The sequence below is a fragment of the Myotis myotis genome, unplaced genomic scaffold (genome assembly GCF_014108235.1).
Source record: "Myotis myotis isolate mMyoMyo1 unplaced genomic scaffold, mMyoMyo1.p scaffold_m19_p_3, whole genome shotgun sequence".
In the NCBI taxonomy this organism is placed as follows: domain Eukaryota; kingdom Metazoa; phylum Chordata; class Mammalia; order Chiroptera; family Vespertilionidae; genus Myotis; species Myotis myotis.
The window spans coordinates 91461653-91472894 of NW_023416335.1; the positions used below are offsets into that span (position 1 = coordinate 91461653).

General features: G+C 41.0%; 1 protein-coding gene and 1 pseudogene across 4 annotated transcripts in view; one reads left to right on the forward strand and one right to left on the reverse strand.

Annotated features, from left to right (window-relative positions):
- Window positions 1-201: 201 nt before the first annotated feature.
- LOC118651576 lies at window positions 202-1453 on the reverse strand (annotated as a pseudogene).
- A 9141-nt stretch (window positions 1454-10594) lies between these two features.
- Window positions 10595-11242, forward strand: part of LHFPL6 (LHFPL tetraspan subfamily member 6) — a 268570-nt gene continuing 267922 nt past the window's right edge. Inside the window, exon 1 of one of the 4 annotated variants that reach the window (XM_036297739.1) lies at window positions 10595-10893. The gene's annotated coding sequence lies outside the window, so the exon portion shown is untranslated. The remainder of the gene's footprint in view (window positions 10894-11242) is intronic. The other 3 variants (XM_036297742.1, XM_036297741.1, XM_036297740.1) reach the window with 3 other exon arrangements.

The following is an 11242-nucleotide window of genomic DNA, read 5'->3' on the forward strand; positions in this document are numbered from 1 at the left end:
TGGGCAGCCTGCAAGGGCAGACACAAGGCCTCTGTCTGTAGAACATCAAGGCGTTCCTCACACGTGGATGGCTAACAGAAGGAGAAGGCAGATGGAGGAGGCTGAGGCTGCCATCACGGTCACAGTGAACCCATGATGGTCACAGTGATCCCATGACGGGGCTGGTGAAGTCCCTGTGGTGGGACTGGGCCGTGGGGCCTGTTAGGCAGCCGCCTTTGCTGCTTGCTGAGCCAGATGCTCCTGCGTTGCCTTCTCCCTGAACTCCTGTTCCCGCTGAATCAAGTACAACAAATCCCAATGCCATTGCTGCAACTTCTGCTCGTAGGTGGTGATGTCTTCTGCTTCACAGGCGGGCAGCTGGTCTTTGATGAGATGGGTGGTTAGCATCAAAAGACTCTCTGATTCAACTTTGCCCAGAGCCTGAAGCTGGGAATGTAAGGCCTTAAATCGCTCCAGGTAGGGGGGAAACTTGGATTGTTCAGTTTCCTCCACGTCCAACTGCTCCACCAGCTCTTCCGGGCCCTGGCTGTCCTCCCCTTCTTGGGGCTGTTCCTCTGAGGGCTCCTGGGCTGGAGCCATCAGAGCCTGCAGTGCTCTGTCCAGAAAGTGGAGCGCTTCTCTACATAGCTTTTCATCTTCTGGGGAGGAGGCCACCTTCTCCATCAACTGGAGGACTTTGTCAAGGTAGCCTAGTGGCCACAGCAGAGGCATGTTGTGATACACAGCCTGCAGTCCTCGCTGCAATTCCACCTTCCCCAGAAGTGCATAGCCATACAGCTGGGAACTCAAACCCACTGAGTTCTTTTGCTTTAGGCCTGGGAATAACAGGGATGCACCGAAGTTCCTCTCCTCTTCCCAAGTGAAGTCTGTCTTCTTTCCCAGGCAGTGGTATAAAACATAGAGGGAGAGAAGCTGGGTGGAAGGTACTTCAAAGGCTACTTGCATCATAACCTCAAAAACCATGGATAAAACATCTTGGTAATTTTTTTTTTCTTTATGAAATAATCTATCCGTAAATTGAATGTAAAGTTATCTGGGAAAATTCCATATTGAACCTTATTTGCAAGGGTATATAAGGCCTTGTCTTGTGCACCATATTTTAGACACTGCCTAATTCAGGTGTGGATAGTCCAGTCTCTCAGGTACCAGCAACTGGGGCTGTGCCGGAATTTGTAAAGGTAATATTCTGCATGATCTATCTCTTCTCGAGATGAAATGTTGTACACAAACCGTGATATTGTTAAAGAACTGACAGGCAACTTTTTCTCGTATGTTTTATCCATTAAAGATGCCAGATCAACGAGGTGACAATCTTCTTTTTCTCTTGCTTCCCATTTCTGGCTGTCCACGTATGCTGCAGAAAGCAGACACCTTTTACCTGCCAGGGAGAGGTGAGGCAGAGGCACTTTCCACGCCAGGAGGACCCCCCGTGCCGCACCATGGGGGTCGCCATCTTGGACTCTCTGAGATTGTTTCTTAATTTTCTTTCTGATTGTTATACAGATTTTTGTATATTGATTTTGTATCCTGAAATTTTTCAGAGTATATTTATTAGTTCTAACAGATTTTGCTGGAGTCTTTATATATCACTAAGGCCAATGTTTTTATTGATTCTGTTTATTTCATCAATCTATTTATTGATGAAAGTGGAGTAGTAAGGTTCCTTGTTATTATTATACTGCTGTATATTTTACCCTTTAATATTTGCTTTTTATATTTAGGTGCTACTATGGTGGGTGCATAAATATTAGCAAATGTTATATCCTTTTGTTGGATTGACCTCTTTATCATTAACAAATAATAGTAATATATATGTAAAATCATGTCATCTATAAAGAGACGGTTTTACTTCTTGATTTTCAATTTGAATGACTTTTATTTATCTGTCTTGCCTAATTGCACTGGCTAGACTTCCAATATTACATTGAGTAAAAGTAACAAGAGTGGGCATCCTTGTATTGTTTCTGCACTAGAGAAGAAGCCTTCAGCTTTTTATCATTGAGTATGTTGTTAGATGTGGCCTTGTTATATATAGCTTTTACTATGTTGAAGGATGTTTCCTTTATATACATTTTGTTGAGAGTTTGTAATGAATGGATATTGAATTTTTAAAAACTATATTTTTATCAATTCTAGAGAGGAACAGAAAGAGAAAGAGATAGAAACATCAATGATGACAGAAAATCATTGATTGGCTACCTCCTGCACACCTCCTACTGGGGATTGAGCCAGCAACCCAGGCATGTGCCGTGACCAGAATGGAACCCTGATCTCTTGGTTCATAGGTCAATGCTTAACCACTGAGCCATGTTGGCTAGGCTGGATGTTGAATTTTATCAAATTATTTTTCTGCATATATTAAGATGATTATATAATTTTATCCTTTACTTTGTTTTTTTTGTTTTTTAAAAATATATTTTATTGCTTTTTCACAGAGAGGAAGGGAGAGGGATAGAGTCAGAAACATCGATGAGAGAGAAGCACCCATCAGCTGCCTCCTGCACACCCCGCACTGGGGATGTGCTCGTAACCAAGGTACATGCCCTTGACTGGAATCGAACCTGGGACCCTTCAGTCCCCAGGCCGACGCTCTATCCAGTGAACCAAACTGGCCAGAGCTATCGTTTACTTTGTTAATATGGTGTATCACATTGATTGACTTGCCGGTGTTGAGCCACCCTCGAATCCCTGGAATAAATCTGAGTTCATCATGGCATATGATCCTTTTAAGTTATTCCTGTTTTTGTTTGCTAATATTTTGTTAATAATTTTTGCCTGTAAGTTACTGAGAGATATTGACTTATGATTTTCTTTTTTGTGTTTTCCTTTTCTGGTGTTGGTATTGGGGTAATGCTGGCCTCACAAAGGAGCTTGGAAGTATTTCCTCCTCTCCAATGTTTTGGATATGTTTCAGAAGAACTGGTCTTAACTCTTCTTTAAATGTTTCGTAGAATTCACTAGTAAAGACCTATAATCCTGGACTTTTGGTTTTTGGAAGTTTTTTGAGTAATGATTTAATATCCTTACTAGTAATTGATCTACTAAGATTTTTTCTTTCTTCATGATTCAGTCTTGTTAGGTTATATGTATCTAGGTCAGGGGTGGGCAAACTTTTTGACCCGAGGGCCACAATGGGTTCTTAAACTGGACCGGAGGGCCGGAACAAAAGCATGGGTGGAGTGTTTGTGTGAACTAATATAAATTCAAAGTAAACATCATTACATAAAAGGGTATGGTCTTTTTTTTCTTAGTTTTATTCATTTCAAACGGGCCGGATCCAGCCCGTGGGCCGTAGTTTGCCCACGGCTGATCTAGGTACTTATCCATTTCTGTGTTGTCCAATTTGTTGGTATATAATTGTTGCTAATTGTTTTATATGTTTTGGTATTTCTGTGGTGTCAGCTGTAATGTTTCCTCTTTTATTTCTGATTTTATTTATTTGAGTCCTCTGTCTTTATTTTTCCTTAGGGAATCTAGCTAAAGGTTTCTCTATTTTGTTTATATTTTCAAAGAACCAGCTCTTAGTTTTATAGATCTTTTCTATTGTCTTTGTAGTTTCTTTTTCATTTATTCTGCTCTGATTTTTGTTATTCCCTTCCTTCTACTAACTTGGAGCTTTGTTTGTTTTTCTTTTTCTAATTTCTTGAGTTGTAAAGTTAGGTTACTTAATTGAGGTCTTCCTTGTTTCTTAATATAGACATTTATCATTATAACGTCCCTCTTAGGACAGTTTTTGCTGGATTGCAAATGTCTTGGTGTGTTGTACTCCCATTTTCACTTGGCTCAAGGTTTCTTTTCTACTTCCCTTTTGTTTTATTTTTTCGCCCACTGGTTGGTTCAATTGCATGTTATTTAATCTCTACACATTTATAAATTTTTCAGTTTTCTTCTTGTAATTGATTTATAGTTTTAGACCATTGTTTTCAAAAAGATATTTGATATTATTTCAATATTCTTAAATTTATTAAGATTATTTTTGTGACCTATGATATGATCTCTCCTGGTGAAGTTCCCATGTTTACTTGAGAAGAATGTGTATTTTGTTGCTTTTGTATGAAATGCTCTCTACATGTCTTTAAGTCCATCTGATCTAATGTTTCATTAAGGCCAATGTTTTTTATTGATTTAGCATGAATTATCTATTTTTTAAAAAAATATATTTTATTGATTTTTTACAGAAAGGAAGGGAGAGGGATAGAGAGTTAGAAACATCGATGAGAGAGAAAAATCAATCAGCTGCCTCCTGCACACTCCCCACTGGGGACATGCCCACAACCAAGGTACATGCCCTTGACCGGAATTGAACCTGGGACCCTTGAGCCCGAAAGGCCGATGCTCTATCCACTGAGCCAAACCGGTCAGGGCATGAATGATCTATTTATTGATGAAAGTAGAGTACTAATGTCTCCTACAATTATGGTATTGCTGTATATTTTCAGTTAAATTTGTTAATATTTTCTCTGTACATTTTGGTACATAAATATTTACAAATGATTTATTCTTTCGTTGGATTGACCTATTTATCATTATGTACTGACCTTCTTTGTCTCTTTGTTTTATTGTCTACTTTGTCTAATATAATATAGCCACCGTAATTTGCTTTACATTTCTTTTGTTTCCAAGTTATTTTAATTTAAAACACCACCTGAGTTGTTTTCTTAATTTTTTTCCATTGTGATTTGGGATTTTCTGATTAAATCTTTAAACAAGAAACTCAGAAATGAACAAGGACCCACAGGGCTTGATAAGATGGTATACCTAATTACCATATTATGAAGATTCTGGTAGCATGCAACAGGAATGAGATATAGAATCAGACAGACCTGGTTTAAGTGTGAATACCAGCTCTTATTACTTATGTAAGTTTAGATATATTTATTAAAATCACTACATCTAATTTTTTGCACATATAATTGTAACAGTTGTGGTTAATGTTTTCATTAATTTTGAATGAACTTGACTCAAAACTTCATACATGGGTCCCATTACTCATTTTCCATAGATCAAGGTGTTCTCGTGTTTCTTATGTTCTCTTAGTCATCCCTGCCTCTGAATTCATGCTCCTATTGAATTTGTTCAATTTCCAGATCATCTCACTTTTCTAAGTGTGTTGTCCCTTTTCTGTGCAATTTGTGCCCATGCTAGACTGTACCTTAATAACTTTGCTCTCTAAAATAAGTTTACAAAATTTGTGCAAGGGACAAGCATATATTCTGAGATGTAATAAGCAACTTAAAATTGAATTGAAGATATTTCCATTCTTACCAAATCTTTGGTGATTCCTCACAGCAATTTCTCACTGGATGTTTTATTTTCTCAGCCTGACACCTTATTACTCATTCTTAACTCTGTCTTCACTGGTTCCTTCCCTCTCTTGTACCTTTCTCCCAAAATACTTGTTGACAGTGATGAAAATGGCACCAGATGTTAGACTGGAGGCGTCAGACCAGACTGCCATTCAGCAACCTCGATAATTGAATTTAGCTAAGAAAGAATTCAGAGCCAAGACTCAAACTATAAGAGAAAGTTTATTTATAACATCATAGAGGTAGAAGAAGTGATTTATAGAAGAAATGGGTGCAGGAAACAAGTTACATAGGCAAAAGAAGGGCCCTTAGGAGAGAGAAGGGTAAAGGCAATGCACCTGAGGGGGGAAAGGAGGGTATAGGAAGAGTGCAGGTGTGCTTCTGAGAGGGAGAGCTGCCTCAAACATTAAATGAATAATGAGGACAGCACACCTAGGAGCAGACCACACACTATATACACCTTATTTTCATCAGCATTCCTGAGGAGTATAGTCATACAAATCACTGTTTAGAAGCTGTACATAACTAGGTATATACAATTTCTACAAGGAGGAGGGGTCTTGAGTTTATCAAACACATGAAATAAAGTTCATAGGAAAAGAAATAGGCAACCCTTTTATAACAGGATGTAGGGATAGCTATGATAAATGTATGTGTAAAAGTGGGAGAATGAACATTCTAAAAGCAGGATCCCACTCAGAGACTACTTGAAATGGAGACCAGGAAACCCAAGAGGTCACTTATCTTGTGAGTTCCCCCCCACCTATATTGAAGAGATGGACACAATGCAGTAAAATACCATAGCAATTTCCATTTAAATTTGTCTTAAAAAGGGATTCATGAAAGGAAAGGGTAGTTTAGGAAGGAAGGACAGAAGGAAATGGAAAACTTACCAATATCTCAAATTGTTTATTTTATATCTTTCTGTACTGAAGACTGTGATGACAGTTTAAGCCAGTGGAGCATTTCCTGGGGTATCTCACAGTATCCATAGAGGAACAAATGATATATTCTAGTAGATAGCTGAGGAGCTCCACAGCCAGCAGCAGCTAAGAAAAATTTTTCTTCCCTTGCTCTATTTAGAGTCTCTGTTGTTATCCTCTAGTTCTCTTGTACCTTACACCTTTCTGCATCTCTCTCTTCTTGGTCTGTATTCAAGGGGACCCTTCTTGGATCAGGCCATTTTATAATACTGAGAATTTCTGTCTTTTTTAATTTCTCAAAGTTAAGACTTAAGGGGAGGCATTTTGTAAGCTACTTTCTTAACTATCCCTGTTTCTATTGGCAGATTTTCAGAAGGCCCATCTTCTCTTATATGTGTTGGAGACAACGAACACCCACTGCAGCCACCATTTGCTGGAGAATCAGTGCTCTCTTGGCACTATTCTGTCCTCTTTTTGCTCTGCTTAGTGCCTCTGTATTTTGTGTCTAATCCACTTTACTGTGGTGCTGACTCCTGGACTGCAAGTGCGCAATTAATTTGAATAGTATAGCAGGCATATTTTAATTGCTAATAACAATGATTTAAAGAGCTAAGGGTTATTGTTCTCATTCAAGAGATGTCTGAAGATAATGTGTCAGCCTAGCAAAGATACCAGTATCCAGACTTTGCCCACCATTTTACTTCATTATGCTCTGTGTGCTGGCTTTTGTTTTCATCCATGTCACCTCATGATTGAAAGATGGCTTCTGTGCTTCACGGCACTAACACATCCATTTTAAATTCAGGCTGGAAGAAAGAAGAACTGGATGTGATGGTACCAACACCCCTCCACTTTCATCTTATTGGCTAGCACTGTCACACAGCAACTCAAACTTCAAGGGAGACTGGAAAATGGAAGAAGAGGGCTGGAAATGGACATTGTATCAGCCAAATCATAGTGCTTGCCACAAATGTGAACTAAAGAAGTCCTATTCTAAACTCTCTCCAATGGTCAAAAGTAATTGATCCCATGGTGTATGTTCCATATATTTCACTATTCTACTCCTTCCCTAATTTCACATAGCATACTCCATTTTTTAAAAATTAAATAACTACTCTGTAAGCTGCACTAGAACAAGGGTAATAATCACAACGATGTTAATTTGCTCATTAATTACCTCAGCTAATGTAGAATTATTAAGTATCTATCTCTTATTGCCAAGCACTGGGACACAATGATAACTAATGTGTATTTCATGTCATTGACCATGTCTTAGCTGCACAGTGCTTCACCAATTAAAAATGCTCTCAGATATTAAAAGCAGAAAATTCAAATAACTGTGATTTAAACCATATTATCACTCTATAACTTTCTTTTTAAAAATTCTAAAAGATGTATGTAGCTCCACAATATTAGGGTACTGGGGTTATGTCTCTGTGATTCCTCTCATGGCTACAAGAAGGCTGTCACATTTCCAAACATCTCATCCTGAAAGAATGTGTTCAAAGGCAGCCAGGAGGGTGAGAACTGTTCTCTCTTGCCTCTTCTTTTTTATCAGAGAAGGGGAGAATTCAATCTTCCCCAGAGACCTCCTCAGCAGACTCACTGGTTAGAACAAGGTCATGTGGCACCAAAAAGTATCCAGTGAACAAAGGCTAGTGGGTTGAGAATGAATATTGGGTAGCCAACTAAAAGTGATGTCATAGATGCTTTATAGCTTTCCACACACTTTCACATTGATGATCTCATCTTATGAGACTACTTTCCAAACATACAGAAACTCAAACCTAGAATAAGAGGTATAAATGGTATCTGCTGTGTGGGAATTTCTGGCTGGGAAGTAATTTAAAGGTCCTTTGAAGGTGCAAATTTAATGCAAGGGTTTTAAAGATATAATGTATTTAGCCTATAAATTATACATACAACAGCCCAAGGAGTAATTCACAAGATTTTTATAGTTTGGGAAGATAATTACATGGTGGAATGAAAAGAGAAATTAGGGTACATGGATTCTAGGCTCATCTTAGGGATTCTAGGCTCAAACACTGGAAGGATTCTGAAGCTCTACTTCATCATTTGTAAAATTATGTATTTGAACAAAGTTAGATGACCCCTAAACTCCTTCTCAAATATAAGAGTACCTATCTAGTTATCATGCTGGAAGTCATGAGGTAGAAGAATATTAAAAGTCGTCTATTCCAACCTCTTTTTACAAGTGAGGTCATTTAGGCTCAAAAAAATCACTATTTGTCCAAATTCACTCATCTAAGTTAGGAATTTGAGTCTTAGTATATAACACACTATGATTTCACAAATAACTGGTATTCCATAGATTTTTTAAAAAATTCAGCTCTTCCTTATCTTCTTTTTTACCTTAGGCAGGATCTCTCCATTAGCCTTTACTCTATTTAACAGAATGCAGATAATAAAATAAAAAAATTTAAAGCCTATTTTTTAGCTGTAAGATCTTAACCTCTCTGTAAAATGATAATTGTACTTTTCCCATAGTTTTTTTCTTCTTTTTTGAGGACTAGATGAAGTAACCTATAAGAAAAGTTAGTGTATGACACTGCAAGTACTTAATCCCAGCCACCCATCTCAGTGCTTAAAACTCATCCAAGAGTGAGAAAGGTCCTAGACCAATTTCCACAGCAGTTAGTGTGAAGAGTGAAACTGAATCTCATGATCATTATTTTGTCTTCACACAGTCATATCTTTTACCTTCACATTATGTAGATCTGAAGGTTCTGTGTACTAGGTTAGGATGTAGTACATAACTGGAAGCCAGTCACTATGCTGTCATTGAACTCAGTATCCAGTGTTTTGTATAAGACCATTTGAATCACTTAAATCTGGGATTCATGGATGGGCTGCAGGGGAACAGGGACCCATCTAATATTTCATTGAAATGGGTTTTTCCAACCATGGTACTATTGACTGGATCATTCTGAGGAGCTGTCCCTTACATGGCAGTGTGGTTAGAAGCATCACCTGCCTCTAACCATTAGACACTAATAGCACCTCCCTGATGACGGTAATCAAAAAGGAGTACCAAGCTCTGGCTGGGGCTGTGTGGGATGTTTCGTTCTCACATCCCTGTTTCTTTCTCTCTCTCTAAAACTCAATAAAAAAAAAATCTTTAAAAAAATCATGTGTCCTAAACTTGCCAAATGTGCCATGGGGAGCATAATCTCTCCCCACCCCCCTTGTTCCACTGTGATAAAGCTTAATATGTATGTGCACTTCTTTTCTGGGAGGCTTATCAGTTTCATCATATTCTTAAAAGAGTCTATGACCTCAAAAAGACTCTTACTCAAAGCCTTTCAAAATAATAATGAAAGAATGCACATTTCCAGCTGTAATTGTGGGGGAAAATATACCATCATAGCTAAATAAAATGGTGCAATTTGAAAATTTACTATATACATACTCATTTATTTCTTTCAATTACTTTGAAGAAGCAAGTCACAAACTATATCTGGGAAAGTATCTACTTCACAAACTGCTATTCCTAGACTCAGGATGACTTTCACAGTCTTCTACTGAATGTAGCTCTAAACTGCCAAAGGGATAGCGCTCATGAAAAGTAACAACAAACAAAAATCCCAAACCTCGTCTGGAAGGAAAATAAAAATCAGTTGTTTCTTAGAAAATAAATCCAATGTCAGTATTGATTTCAAGACTGACTGGAGAGATGGAAGGGAAGGGAAGGAGTGGGAGAGGGTGAAAGGAGGGGAGGAGAGGGAGAGAGCGAGCTGGAACGCTAAGCCTTGAAAGTTCCCAAAGAAAGTGTCTTGGGAGAGGCTCCCTTTTGCTGGGAGTCGCCCCTAGCCTTCTCCCTGGTCAGCCTAGAAAGCCGGCCGCCAGACTATTCATTTCTCATTCCCAAGTCCACATTGTTCACCCACTTCCGAAGTAACCACATCCCAAGAGCGTCCTCAAAGTTCAAAAGGGTCAATTCACCCAGTCTTTGGCCCCCATTCTCATCTACAACCGGAGTTTAAATCCCAAATACCAGACCTACAAAAGCAAACAGGAAACGTGTCTCATCTTCCAAGGCCCCTAGCGAGCTCCCCAAAAGACAATTAACTTTCTCCCCGACTTCTCGGTCGGTCTGTCTGCCTCCGCCGCTCTCCCTTTTGAAAGAGTCACAATGAGAGGAGAGTAGGAGGAAGCTCGGGGCTGGAGGAGCCGCGAAAGCCACCCCAAGAGATGGGCTTGGACCCCAGCGCACAGAGGGGCGCGCCCCTCCGCGCCCCGCGCGCCTTGTCCCCGCCGACCGCCCCTTGTCCGGGTCTGTCTGCTCCGGGTCCGCGGGGCGAGAGGGGAGGGAACAGCAGAAAGAGGAGGGCCGGGCAGCGGAGGAGGAGGCGGTGCGTGCCTCGCCTGCCAAAGAGAGGTCTGTGCATCTGCGTGCAAGCCCCCGCCCGAGACACGCGGGGAGCGCGGGCTCCACTGGTGGCGGCGCAGCCCGTCCTCTTGGGCAGCCTCCGGAGCCGGGCCCTGCTCCTTCTCCCAGTCTGGCCCGGGCTCTCTGTGGCTTCAGGGGCAGCAGCGAAGAAGGAAGAACGGTCTTCTCGGCTGTGGATGTTCCGTCCGGGAAAGACAGCAAGTTGTGTGTGCGCCCCGGCGCGGGGAGAAGGTGGCCGCCGCCCGCCAGCCATGTGAGTGAGGAGCTCGGCCGCCCCGGGGCGTGGGCTCCACCGCTTTCTCTCCTCGGCCCCCCGGTCCCCGGACGCCGGAGTCGCGCGGCTCCCGGGCTCCGACTTCCTGCGCGGGGCTGCGGGCTGGGCTCTCCCGACCCGCCGCGTCGGCTGTTGGCGTCTGCCTCGGGGCGTTGCTGCCTTCCCATCCTGGTCCCCTCCCTTCAGAGACCGGCTGGAAAATACCTCGCTCCCTCTTTTTGGATTCAGGGATCTTATGTGTCTTCGAGGGTGGGGGTGGGTGGGTGAGGACATTGCTGGGGCTGATTATGGGCTTGCCTTGGCCTTACCCCAGGGCTCCTTACCCCAG